Raw genomic sequence first — 14,480 nt, forward strand, 5'->3', positions numbered from 1 at the left:
TGCCCTCCAGACACACAGAAGACTCCAAAACAGGATTTGCAGGGGAAACACAACACACAGCTTTATAGGAACAGTCATCACATTTCAGACCCCATTTAACAATTACCCTCCTCTCCCAGTCAATTACCGGGTTGTGCCGCTGAAGCCACGGCATACCCAACACCAACCCTTCAGGTAGATTATCCATAATGAAACATTTCATCTCCTCCACATGGGAGGAGCCAACCTGTAACACAAAGGTATTGGTGGCATAACGAATCCCCGAACGGGTGAGAGGGGAGGAGTCAATTGCCACAATTTTCAACTGGGTCTCTAACCTGACTGTCCCTATCTTGGCCCTGGAGACGGTGCTGGCACTGACCAGGTTTAGAGAGGAACCGCAGTCCACCAAAGCTGTGGAAAAAAAACGACATTTGTCTACCAGCAGTTCAACATCAAGCAACAGCTTGGGGCATGAGGAAAAAAGGTACCTGCGGGTCTGGGCAGCCTCCTCGATCACTACCCAGACCTAGAAGTTTCCCGCCGGCTGGGAAGACGAGGGACAGGACGGACAGTCTCTCCTCCAATGTCCTGCTTCTCCACAATAAAAGCACAGCTGTTTATCCCGCCGGCGTCTCCTCTCTTTCTCTTTGATGGATGTGGCACCAATCTCCATGGTATCGCACTAGCCCCAACTTCCTTGCGCCCAGTGAACAGAGGGGACTCGGAGTGCATCACCCCTCTGGCCCTTAACCGTCGATCCATCCGAACTGCCTGTGTCATGGCATCTTCCAGGGTATCAGGAGGCGGATGCAGGGCTAGGGCGCCCTGAAGGCGTTCTGCTAAGCCCCTACGGAATAGACCGCAGAGAACCGCATCGTCCCAGGTGACTTCCGCTGCCCACCGCCGAAACTCAGAACAATACCACTCTGCAGAGTGCCGACCCTGACGTGCGCTCATCACCATGTCCTCCGCCAGTCGTACTCTATCAGGCTCATCATAGATACGGCCCAAGGCCTCAAAAAATGCATCCACAGTCATATGTTCTGGTGCGGTGGGTGCTAGCGAAAATGCCCAGGCTTGTGGGGCACCTCGCAACAGGGAGATATCTACCCCCACCCTCTGAAATTCTCCCCCGGATGAGCGAGGTCTCAGGGAGAAAAATAATTTGCACCCCTCCCGGAATGCTCTGAACTCCTTTTTGTCTCCAGAAAAGGAATCAGGCAGTTTAACCGGGGATTCAGGGGACGTAAGGGATACATCCCTACTCTCGGAGGACATAGCCCCTTGCACAGTATTAACCAGCTGCTGCTGGGTATGAGCTATACTGCACTGTTCAACACTCATTTTCTGGAACATTTGAGAGAGCTGCTTCACTTGCTCTGACAATGCCTGCATCGGGTCCATGACTGCAGCAGACCCCCACACACTCACACACAGGTAGTAACAGAAGGATGAGTGAGGGGGAGGAAAAGTAATAAGGTCGTTTATAATATCACGCTTACTCTTATCTGCAGGAGTGTATCGTGACCAGTCAGCGGTCCCAGCGTTGGTGAAGGAACTCAGACCACGGGGCTGTCAGAGGGACCAGTGCAGGAGCACAGTTTGGGAGGTCGCAGGACCTGTGGAAGGGGCGGAGTGCTTGCAGAAGCACTCAGAGGCTGCAGGACCTAGCACCACGTGACCTGTGACATCAGAGGGGGCGGAGCTTATCACAGGGATGCTGAAGTGACAGGCAGAGGGCTCAGAGAGCCAGGGGTTTATACAGTAGCGATTGTCGGGCAATCCAGAAGTCATACACAGGAGAATCAATGCGGTACAGAGTCAGGCAGAACAAGAATGGTCAAGGAAGCAGGAGGTCAGGCACAGGTCAGGCTGCATGGTACAAAATCAGAAAGTCAGAGAGTAGTCTAGGGGAGCCAAAGGTCAGAACACAGGTCGAGCAGGACGGTACCAAATCAGGAAGCCAAGAGACAAAAACCAAAATCCTGACCAGGTCATACACACCACAAACATGGAAACAGGCGAGATGCACTTAGCAAAGGCAGGGTCGGACACACTCAAGTATGAAGTATAAACGACAGGGAAGGTTGCTCGCCTGTGGCCATAAATACCCTCCCTGAGACCAAAGAGAGGCTCCAACCATTAACCCTTCACTTGTCAGACCAAAATTCCAGATACCATGATATTAACCTTTCGCTTGTCAGACCAAAATTCCAGATACCATGACACTGGGTCTCATTTTTGCCCTTGGTAGAATTTGCGCTAAACAATAGGTGTTATGATGAGTCACCGAAGGAGGAAAGAACAAAATACCAGCTAAGTCCAGAAAAACCAGAGAGGTTGGCAGCTATCGGATTGCAGACCCCTGAACCTATCCACAACAACTAGCAGTAGCCGTGTGGGGTTCCTACGGTGCCCTAGACCCCTCGATCACAGCCGGAGAACTATATAGCCTAGAGACAGAAAGGGGAAAAACTAAACTGCCCCAGAGCAGACCCCAAAGCAATAGGCAGTCCCCAACATATAATGACAGTGAAGCAAGATGAAAACACTAACACAGATAGAAAGATAGGTTGAGCAAATGATGGGGCCCAAGCTAACTACATAGGACAGGATAGGAAAGCTGCTGTCTGCCATCCGCAAAAACCCTATAATAATGAGCCAACCGACTGATAGGAAAAACAGGCCCTGAAGTCGCTAGGCTTCAAAAGACTATATCAGCACTCAGGTATATTCTGAAGACAGAGCAAAAGATCAACAGATCAGAGACAAAAATGGAATTCAGCTCACCCCCGGCCGGGGATGGCAGAACTCCCAAAAAAACAAAGCAAAACAAAAAACAAAACTGAAGAGTACAAAGCAGAGCAGAAAAACTTAGCTTTGAGATGCAGGAATCAGACTGGTCTCCAAGAATCCAGCAGGAAAATCACCAGCCAGGAAGAAGGGCGTCGGCAGCCTTATATCCAGTCCTCAATTCCAGCCACCCAGTCATCATCTAGCGGCCCAGGTGTCTGATAATCAGCCTCACTACCTTCCTTCACCAGAGGAGGGAGTTCATCACAACAAATAGGGCTAGTTCTGCCACTTTGATGTCACCCTTTTTCTGTAACTTTGTCTTTCATCCTCAATTTTCTTAATGGCAGTTGGAATCTTCAGCCTGCCCAAGTGTGGATTCTGTGGTAGAGAGAATGCAGCAGATTTGGGACCAAGTGGTGGATAAGTTGTCCTACTCTCAGGAAAAAGCCCAACAGTTTTCCAATCGGCATAGGGCCATTGGTCCCCGGTTTAAAGTGGATGATATGGTTTGGTTGTCTTCAAAGAATATTCCTATGAAGGTTGTGTAGTGTCGGTGGTGGGGTGCCGAGCTGGGGGGGGTGGTCCTACTTTTGTACCGCGCAGAGATGATAACAGAGACACGATGAGGCAGATTCTGGGTGCAACAGGTCCAAGTTTATTTCTTTACTTGCCGTCCGCCTGACGGCCTCCGCAGCACACCGCACGTTTCTTCACTTATCGGCCCTCCGTTTCCAGAGCCGTTTACACACCGTACTTTTACAATAGGGACGTACATATGCGTACTGTCCCTCCTTCACTTGTTCGACGCTCCTGACAGGTCCGCCACTGTAGCCGCCCTAGGCCCAATAACCAACAGCGCTTTCACTGGTCAGTCGTCGTGTCAAATACGGTATATGGCACTCACTGCCTCGTCTCTTCTGCGGTATCTTTCTGTCAGGACCACCCCCTGACGTTTCCTCTCCTCAGTCCCCTTGGTCGGATTCTCCTCAGGGCACACAGACTGGCGAAGTCCTCCTGTCACCTGGGCTCCCCCTGGGGACTGGAACTTTCTGGAACCCTCCCTCAGTATTTATAACTTCCCCGGTTCCTTGAAACTGTCACTAACTGTCACCACGCCCCCCATGACCAACGGTTTCTAAAGCCCTAAGCTGCTGTAAAGTCCTTTGCTCACACTCCACCCTGCCATCTAATGGTCATCCCAAGGTACTGCACGTCCACTACACTTTTCTAGTTGTTTCCCCACTGTAATCACTGTCTCCTACCTACACTGTGCAAACCTATCTTTCTTCACTCTGACTAGTCCGTCCGTCCGGTCACCTTCCCTACACTCCCCCTTTGTCCATTGTCGTCCTCGACAATTGTCATCCCTGCCTTCGTCGTTCTGAATCTACACCTACATTCTGTTGTCGGACCAGAAGTTGAGCCAAACCCACTATCTGCGGGGGCCGAACCATACTGGGAGCACTATGCTCTGAGCAGCCTACTGCTACTCACCAGCGCGCACGCCACATGACAACGTCTTTCAAATTGGGCAAGGTACACCCGTATTCTCTCTACGGTGTGTATCTTTCCCCTACTCTCCCCTACTGTTACCTTTCACTATCCGGTACACCATGATCGAGGCCACTCACCTACCAGATCATTGCCGGCGCCCGCCTTTCCTTCTTCAGGGGTGTCCGTGGTGTCGGGGACCTGACCTAGGACGGCTGTCTTTCTCACATCTTCCCATTCATTTTCCTTCTTTCAATTACATGTCATGGTCGGCGTCCCGGTCTCCCAGACCTCAACTCTTAGATCCCTACCGGATCTCACACTTTCCTTAGGTCCCGCAGACCTTCCCTTACCCGGACCTGTTGCATTTTACTTTGGCATATTATACAATAAACAACTTTATAACACAGGTCAACGAAAAAAAATTTTTTTTCTGGTGTCCAAAATATTTTAATGAATTTGGGGTATTTTTGGGGTGCTGATTCTGAATATGTCATCAGTTTTGCCAGATTGGCTCAAGTTTTTGAGATTTTTGGTATCTTATTTATAGCACTTGTTGGTAAATGCGACGCATCATCTCATTAATTTCTTTGGATTAGTACTTGAACTGAGCAGTTCTCAATATAGTTTTGTGTTAATTAGTGTTCTAAAAGTTTGTTCATAGCTTGATTTTTGCACTAACTTTATGTTGTTGTCTGTTTTCCAGTGAAAAGCATGAACTCATCATGAAGAAGTTGTCTTAACGATCCAGACTCATTCTGTTACATTTGTGGTGAATATACACTGCCAAAACATAGAAGAAACATAACACACTTCGTAAAAAAAGTGTATTTTGCCTATTTTGGGGTTATGCTTGGGGACCAAGACAAGTTTTGGGCACCACACATAGTGTGCAAAGCATGTATCGAATTATTACGAAAATGGAGCAAAGGACAAAGAAAAAGCTTCAAATTTGGTGTTCCAATGGTGTGGAGAGAGCCAAAAAATCATCATGATGACTGTTATTTCTGTGCAGTGCAAGTGCAAGGATTCAATAAGCATAAGAAACGAAAATGGGAGTAACATGGAATCTGCAAGAAGGCCTGTCCCTCATTGTGAAGATGTGCCTGTACCTGTGTTTACCATAAATAACAGTCATCATGATGATTTTTTGGCTCTCTCCACACCATTGGAACACCAAATTTGAAGCTTTTTCTTTGTCCTTTGCTCCATTTTCGTAATAATTCGATACATGCTTTGCACACTATGTGTGGTGCCCAAAACTTGTCTTGGTCCCCAAGCATAACCCCAAAATAGGCAAAATACACTTTTTTTACGAAGTCTGTTATGTTTCTTCTATGTTTTGGCAGTGTGTATTCACCACAAATGTAACAGAATGAGTCTGGATCGTTAAGACAACTTCTTCTTGATGAGTTCATGCTTTTCACTGGAAAACAGACAACAACATAAAGTTAGTGCAAAAATCAAGCTATGAACAAACTTTTAGAACACTAATTAACACAAAACTATATTGAGAACTGCTCAGTTCAAGTACTAATCCAAAGAAATTAATGAGATGATGCGTCGCATTTACCAACAAGTGCTATAAATAAGATACCAAAAATCTCAAAAACTTGAGCCAATCTGGCAAAACTGATGACATATTCAGAATCAGCACCCCAAAAATACCCTAAATTCGATGAAATATCTTTGGCACCAAAAATGCTGTTGACCAGTGTAATAGCACAAGTACCCCATTTTTTATAATTTTTTTTTTTTCTTTTGCTTTAAAACTCAACGTTTAACAATAAACATCGCCAGCACTCCTTTTCCCTCCCCCTTCCTTGGACATGGACACTCCCTCTTGTCTTCGTATCCCCGTTCTGTCAAGTTTCCAAATCAGTAAGTAACATCCTGTAAGAGGAACATTCTAAAAAAAACAGCCTAATCACATAAAACATTTTTTTCTTTAAAACTAGACTCTGACAGTCCAGGCCATCTCCTGATGGCCGGTAGCAAGGGGCCCACAGCCGTGAAACTCCTGGGGTGAAGGGAGTGTCCAATACAGTCCTCTTTATGGGGGCTCGCGTTCCTCGGGTACTGCCAGTACCGCCACCGCATAATACCCGCGGGGGCAGTATTCCTTATAATAAGAGACATAGTCCCCTATTTCCAGGGCACGGCCGTGGCGTATGGAGGCTACGTTCACGTATACCTTCTGGCCAGTCTGATCACGTATGAAGCCATACCCCCGGGCCACATTAGTGTACACCAGCCGCCCCCGGGATCTTTCCACCGCCATGCCAGCCTCCCCTTTTGAATGAAGCAGGCTCCATACCTCCTGCTCTCGAACCTTCTTTTGTTTTACCACCTCCGCAACCCAAACGGAGGGTACCGCGCCAGTCCCAGAGTCCGGTGGGCGGGACCTTGCCGAGAAAGGGCGTGGGGTAGAGGCGGCCGATGATATCTGTGGCCCAGCAGCCGCTGGGGCCGGGTAGCGGATGGGAGCAGCCGTGACCCCGGAGGGCTGGTCCACAGGGCCCGATAAACAGACCCCAGCCGGTTCCAATACTGGCTTCACCGCGGCCACAGGGTAGGCCGCATCCACAACTCCCAGCAAAGCCGGAGTAACGGCCGGTTCGGGTGATGAGGCTGACACCGGCCGAGGGAGCGCAACCGCGCCTTCTGTAAATAAGCTCCGCCCTGGTGACTCCGGGCGGGGAGATTCGGGAACGGAAGCTAGGGCCTTGCTCAATTCTACGTATAGCATAGGGCCCTCCGCAGCCGGGCCTTCCGGTACACTGGAGACTGCGTGTTGTGGCAAAATGATAGGGGCCGCTTGTGAAGCCGCCGGCAGGGCCGGGGGAACTCTCACCTTCCCCGGCGCCACGGCCTCCGTCACACCAACGCACGGCTCATCCCGCAGCCTCCGCTCTCCAACTCGTTGCACAGCGGGCCCAGCTTCCAGGCTCAGGGGCTCCGCGGGGAGACTCTCCGCCGGTATCAATGGCGGCCGCTCCTTCTGGTTCCGCAGGGGCTCCGCACAGATTTCTCTTCTTGCCCATGGACCCGAAGATGACGTCTTCTGTCTCAGTTCGTTCTCCTGCCGCCACTGCCATTCTAGGCGGCCAATACCCCGACTTCCGCAGCGTCTCATACCGTCCGGTGGGCAGCAATCGAATGGCGCCAAACAGTCGCTCCCAGGCTTTTCTTCGGTGTCACTCCCTCTGTGGGGTGGGGCGTTGGCAGGCCTCTCCACCCACCTGTCAGGGTCCAATTTTTGGAAACGTCGGCCTCCGGGCACATACTGCTGTCCACGGGGGAACGTTGGAGGGGGTCCCAGTCCATTCTGAACTACTGCGAACACCCGGACCTCGCCTCTGCGTTGAAGGAGCGCTGCCATACTGCACTGTCTCTGGTACCGCCCCGGATCCTCTACTGGCCACACAGATTCATCACTGCGCTCCTCATTTGTAATCCACTGGTAAGCCAATTGCAATCCACCGGTAATTGTAATCCAAACTGAGTAGACTGAGTCCTTTTCCATTCTTTGAGGCAGGTCTGCTGCAGAAGATGATGTATTAGCGGCGGTGATCCTGCCGACTACGCCAAATATAGTGTCGGTGGTGGGGTGCCGAGCTGGGGGGGTGGTCCTACTTTTGTACCGCGCAGAGATGATAACAGAGACACGATGAGGCAGATTCTGGGTGCAACAGGTCCAAGTTTATTTCTTTACTTGCCGTCGGCCTGACGGCCTCCGCAGCACACCGCACGTTTCTTCACTTATCGGCCCTCAGTTTCCAGAGCCGTTTACACACCGTACTTTTACAATAGGGACGTACATATGCGTACTGTCCCTCCTTCACTTGTTCGACGCTCCTGACAGGTCCGCCACTGTGGCCGCCCTAGGCCCAATAACCAACAGCGCTTTCACTGGTCAGTCGTCGTGTCAAATACGGTATATGGCACTCACTGCCTCGTCTCTTCTGCGGTATCTTTCTGTCAGGACCACCCCCTGACGTTTCCTCTCCTCAGTCCCCTTGGTCGGATTCTCCTCAGGGCACACAGACTGGCGAAGTCCTCCTGTCACCTGGGCTCCCCCTGGGGACTGGAACTTTCTGGAACCCTCCCTCAGTATTTATAACTTCCCCGGTTCCTTGAAACTGTCACTAACTGTCACCACGCCCCCCATGACCAACGGTTTCTAAAGCCCTAAGCTGCTGTAAAGTCCTTTGCTCACACTCCACCCTGCCATCTAATGGTCATCCCAAGGTACTGCACGTCCACTACACTTTTCTAGTTGTTTCCCCACTGTAATCACTGTCTCCTACCTACACTGTGCAAACCTATCTTTCTTCACTCTGACTAGTCCGTCCGTCCGTCAGGTCACCTTCCCTACACTTGCATCTCCAAAATTCAAGCCAAGATTCATTGTACCTTATAAGATTTTGGAAATCCTTAATCCCGTTTCTTTTCGCTTGGCTCTTCCAGTAACATTTAATATGTATAACGTGTTCCATAAATCCTTGTTGAAGAGGTTTGTAGAGCCATTAGTTCGCATGGCGGCGCCTCCTGACCCTGTATTGGTTAATGGTAATTTGGAGTATGAGGTAGAGAAATTATTGGATTCTCGTTTGGCTAGACGGAGACTCCAGTACTTGGTCAAATGGAAGGGTTATGGCCAGGAGGATAATTCTTGGGTCTCTGCTTCTGACATTCATGCCGAAAGATTGGTTTGTGCTTTTCACCGGGTCCATCCTGACCGGCCTGGTGGTGTGGATGAGGGTTCGGTGACCCCTCCTCAAGGGGGGGTACTGTTGTGAATTCTCTCTCTGGCTTTGCTGAAGGTAGTGGAGCTGGTCAGATTGACAGAGGTGTGGCGAGTTCTCTTTCTGGGCTCCCTCTGGTGGTTACTGGAGGTATTTGAGCTGATTTGATTGACAGAGGCTTGCCACCTGATAATGAGGAAGATGATTCGAGATCTGGGGTTTCTGATTGGGATTTAAGACAGCCGACTCCCTCTATCCCTGCTGGTGATTTTCTTCCTGTTCCATCTGAGGTCTGATGTCTCCTGCTCTTTCCCTGCATGGTTCAGCTAAGTGGTTCATTTGCTATTCTGTTTGCATTTGATCTGGTTTTGTCTATCTCAGCTTTGTGCGGGTCAGCCAACTCCGGCTGGGGCTGTGCTGAATCACCGCCCATATGTTACTGCTTGTGCCAGTTTGTTTTGTACCATGTTTTATTGGTCTCTTTTTACTTTGCTTTCAGAATATACCAGAGTGCTGATATAGTGGGGGCAAAGTCGTGCGACTTCAGTGTTTTTTTGTGCATCAGACGTGTTGGACTTTTTGCAGGGTTTTTTGCGTGATTGCAGACAGTGTCTTTCCTTTCCTGTCCTGTCTAGTCAGTGTGGGCCCCATCGTTTGCTCAGTCTATTTTTTTGCCTGCGTTTGTGTTTTCATCTTGTCTCACCGACAATATATGATTGGGGGCTATCTATTCCTTTGGGGTCTGCTCCTGGGCAGTTTAGATTTCCCTTTTCTTGCTTTAGGCTTAGTTAGCTCTCTAGCTGTGCCGAGGCATCTAGGATCATCGTAGGTACGCTCCATGGCTACTGCTAGTTGTGTAGACAGGATCAGGGGTCTGCAATCCACTTAGTTTACAACCTCTCTGGTTTTCTGTGGCTTAGCCTGGGCCTGCTATCCTCCTCGGTGACCCATTCATAACAGGGGTGCATATGACTTGGTAGCAGGGGAGGCCTTGCAGTGAATGCATAAGAAAACAGAATGGAAGTACAAAATGAATAATGTGAAGTGGATTTTCCTGGGCCAATCCAGTACCTGGGTTCAAAGCTTATTGTGGTGCATATGACTTGTTAGCAGGGCAGGCCTTGCAGTCAATGCATAAGAAAACAAAATGGGAGTACAAAATGAATAATGTGAAGTGGATTTTCCTGGGCCAATCCAGTACCTGGGTTCAAAGGCTTATTGGGGTGCATATGACTTGGTAGCAGGGCAGGTCTTGCATTCAATGCAACATTTTTGTATGGAAGCTATCCTGGACATCTCGGGAAACGGTTATTAGGGTGCAACGTAATTCTTGGCAGCTCATCCACTCATTTCATAGGCTGTAACAGTTTCGGAGACCCACTGTTTAATAATGGCCCTTTAAGCAGATTAATGTTGCCTGATGCCCCTGTAAAAACAAGCTCTGTGACTTTAAGAGTCCCTCCTTCATAAATGAAACATGATATGTCTGTTTATGTGTCACACACCACATGGCCAGCTAGGGTTGGTAAATGTTACAATGACATTTCCCGATGAATGCATTTGTTTTGGTTGAAAGCAATGTTAAAGTTGAAAAACACTTCAAAAACGCTGCGTCTGAGCATAGCCCAAGTGGTGGAGGAACATTTTTGTCTGGGGTTATTTGTTTTGCCTTATATACAAGTCATTAACCTGGAAATGATGTACCTTAACATATTTCCCAGCAAAATCCGTTTTGGTTTCATTTTGGTATGTTTTTTGGTGCATCGGCAAAAATGGCAGGAAACTCTGACAATATTGTTTAAAGATGTGAACTAGGAGTCAGGAATGCTTCCCGGGGTGATCCCCATGATGTCCCTGTGTCATTTGAACAGTGTTTCCATAATTTTCACACGTTTTTAGACCTTAAAAGGACCCCCGGGGGGGATCGCGGTAAAAATGCTCGGGTCTGCCATAGACTTACATTAGACTCGTTGTTCTGTCCGAGTACCCAAGTATTCCAATTTGCTCGACCCGAGCAATGAGCACTAGTGTTGAGCATTCCGATACTGCAAATATCGGGTATCGGCCGATATTCGCTGTATCGGAATTCCGATACCGAGTACCGATATTTTTTCAATATCGGATATCGGAATCGGAAGTTCCCATAATGCAAAGAGCCACTGCTGTGGCTCTGATTGGCTGCCGAAATGACGTCATCATGATGCGCAGTCTGTGCGTATCATGATGCGCCGTCAGTTCGGGCCTTCCGGAGGGGGGGTCTATGCCGACTGCCTGGGGTTCTGTACCGGCCTGCCGGGGGTCTGTGCCGACTGCCCGGGGGTCTGTGCGGACTGCCGGGGGTCCGTACCAGCCTCCCGGTGGTCCGTGCCGGCCTCCCGGTGGTCTGTGCCGACTGCCCGGGGGTCTGTACCGGCCTTCCTGGGGGCTGTGCCGGCCTGCCGGTGGTCTGTGCCGAAAGCCTGGGGGTCTGTGCCGACTGCCCGGGGGTCTGTGCGGACTGCCGTGGGTCTGTACCGGCCTGCCGGGTGGCTGTACCGACTGCCCGGGGGTCTGTACTGGCCTGCTGGTGGTCTGTACCGGCCTGCCGGGGGGCTGTGCCGACTGTCCGGGGGTCTGTGCAGGATCGTCCGATGGGACTACAAGTCCCATCGGGTGATGCCTGCTACCATGACGGTGATTGACACATTAGCCAATGATGGGACAGTAGTAGTCCCATCATCCGGCTAATGTGCTGAGTGTACAAAAAAAAAAAATACATACTACATACATGCTACATACATACTACATACATACTACATGCTACATACATACTACATACATACTACATGCTACATACATACTACATACATGCTACATACCTGCAGCATATATACTACATACATACTACATGCTACATACATACTACATACATGCTACATACATACTACATACATGCAACATACATACATACTGCATATATACCACATGCATGCAACATGCATACTACATATATACCACATATATACTACATGCATGCAACATGCATACTACATATATACCGGGGGGCTGTGCCGACTGTCCGAGGGTCTGTACCGGCCTGCCGGGGGGCTGTGCCGGCCTGCCGGTGGTCTGTACCGACTGTCCGGGGGTCTGAGCGGACTGCCGGGGGTCTGTACCGGCCTGCCGGGGGGCTGTGCCGGCCTGCCGGTGGTCTGTACCGACTGTCCGGGGGTCTGAGCGGACTGCCGGGGGTCTGTACCGGCCTGCCGGGGGGCTGTGCCGACTGTCCGGGGGTATGTGCCGACTGCCCGGGGGTCTGTGTGGACTGCCGGGGGTCTGTACCGGCCTACCGGGGGGCTGTGCTGGCCTGCCGGGGGGCTGTGCCGACTGTCCGGGGGGCTGTGCCGACTGCCCGGGGGTCTGTGCGGACTGCCGGGGGTCTGTACCGGCCTACCGGGGGGCTGTGCTGGCCTGCCGGGGGGCTGTGCCGACTGTCCGGGGGTCTGTGCAGGCTGCGGGGGTCTGTGCAGGCATCGTCCGATGGGACTACAAGTCCCATCAGGCGATGCCTGCTACCATGACGGTGATTGACATATTAGCCAATGATGGGACAGTAGTAGTAGTGTTGAATGTAAGAAAAAAAAATACATACTCCATACATACTACATGCTACATACATACTACATACATGCTACATACATGCAACATATATACTACATGCATGCAATATACATACATACTGCATATATACCACATGCATGCAACATGCATACTACATATATACCAGATATATACTACATGCATGCAACATGCATACTACATATATACCACATATACCGGGGGGCTGTGCCGACTGTCCGGGGGTCTGTGCCGACTGCCCGGGGGTCTGTACCAGCCTGCCGGGGGGCTGTGCCGGCCTGCCGGTAGTCTGTACCAACTGTCCGGGGGTCTGTGCAGGCTGCGGGGGTCTGTACCGGCCTGCCGGTGGTCTGTGCCGACTGCCTGGGGGTTTGTGCCGACTGCCCGGGGGTCTGTGCGGACTGCCGTGGGTCTGTACCGGCCTGCCGGGGGGCTGTGCCGACTGTCCGGGGGTCTGTGTAGGCTGCGGGGGTCTGTACCGGCCTGCCGGGGGGCTGTGCCGGCCTGCCAGTGGTCTGTACCGACTGTCCGGGGGTCTGAGCGGACTGCCGGGGGTCTGTACCGGCCTGCCGTGGGTCTGTACCGGCCTGCCGGGGGGCTGTGCTGGCCTGCCGGGGGGCTGTGCCGACTGCCCGGGGGGCTGCACCGGCCTTCCGGGGGTCTGTACCGGCCTGCCGGGGGGCTGTGCTGGCCTGCCGGGGGGCTGTGCCGACTACCCGGGGGTCTGTACCGGCCTTCCGGGGGGCTGTGCCGGCCTGCCGGTGGTCTGTACCGACTGTCCGTGGGCCTGAGCGGCCTGCCGGGGGTCTGTACTAGCCTGCTGGGGGGCTGTGCCCACTGTCCGGGGGTCTGTGCAGGTTGCGGGGGTCTGTGCAGGCATCGTCCGATGGGACTACAAGTCCCATCGGGCGATGCCTGCTACCATGACGGTGATTGACACATTAGCCAATGATGGGACAGTAGTAGTCCCATCATCCGGCCTATGTGTTGAATGTAAAAAAAAATACATGCTACATACATACTACATGCTACATACATACTACATACATACTACATGCTACATACATGCAACATATATACTACATGCATGCAACATACATACATACTGCATATATACCACATGCATGCAACATGCATACTAGATATATACCACATATATACTACATGCATGCATACTACATATATACCACATATACCGGGGGGCTGTGCCGACTGTCCGGGGGTCTGTGCCGACTGCCCGGGGGTCTGTACCGGCCTGCCGGGGGTCTGTGCCGGCCTGCCGGTGGTCTGTACAGACTGTCCGGGGGTCTGTGCAGGCTGCGGGGGTCTGTACCGGCCTGCCGGGGGGCTGTGCCAGCCTGCCGGTGGTCTGTGCCAACTGCCCGGGGGTTTGTGCCGACTGCCCGGGGGTCTGTGCGGACTGCCATGGGTCTGTACCGGCCTGCCGGGGGTCTGTACCGTCCTGCCGGGGGGCTGTGCCTACTGCCCGGGGGTCTGTACCGGCCTTCCGGGGGGGCTGTGCTGGCCTGCCGGTGGTCTGTGCCGACTGCCCGGTGGTCTGTGCCGACTGCCCGGGGGTCTGTGCCGGCCTGCCAGGGGGTCTGTGCTGGCCTGCCGGGGGGCTGTGCCGACTGCCGGGGGGTCTGTACCGGCCTTCCGGGGGGCTGTGCTGGCCTGCCTTTGGTCTGTGCCGACTGCCCGGGGGTCTGTGCCGACTGCCCGGGGGTCTGTGCGGACTGCCGTGGGTCTGTACCGGCCTGCCGGGGGGCTGTGCTGGCCTGCCGGTGGTCTGTACCGACTGTCTGGGGGTCTGAGCGGCCTGCCGGGGGTCTGTACTGGCCTACC

The sequence above is a fragment of the Dendrobates tinctorius genome, unplaced genomic scaffold, assembly GCF_039654945.1.
Source record: "Dendrobates tinctorius isolate UK_male_01 unplaced genomic scaffold, ASM3965494v1 ptg000250l, whole genome shotgun sequence".
NCBI lineage: Eukaryota > Metazoa > Chordata > Amphibia > Anura > Dendrobatidae > Dendrobates > Dendrobates tinctorius.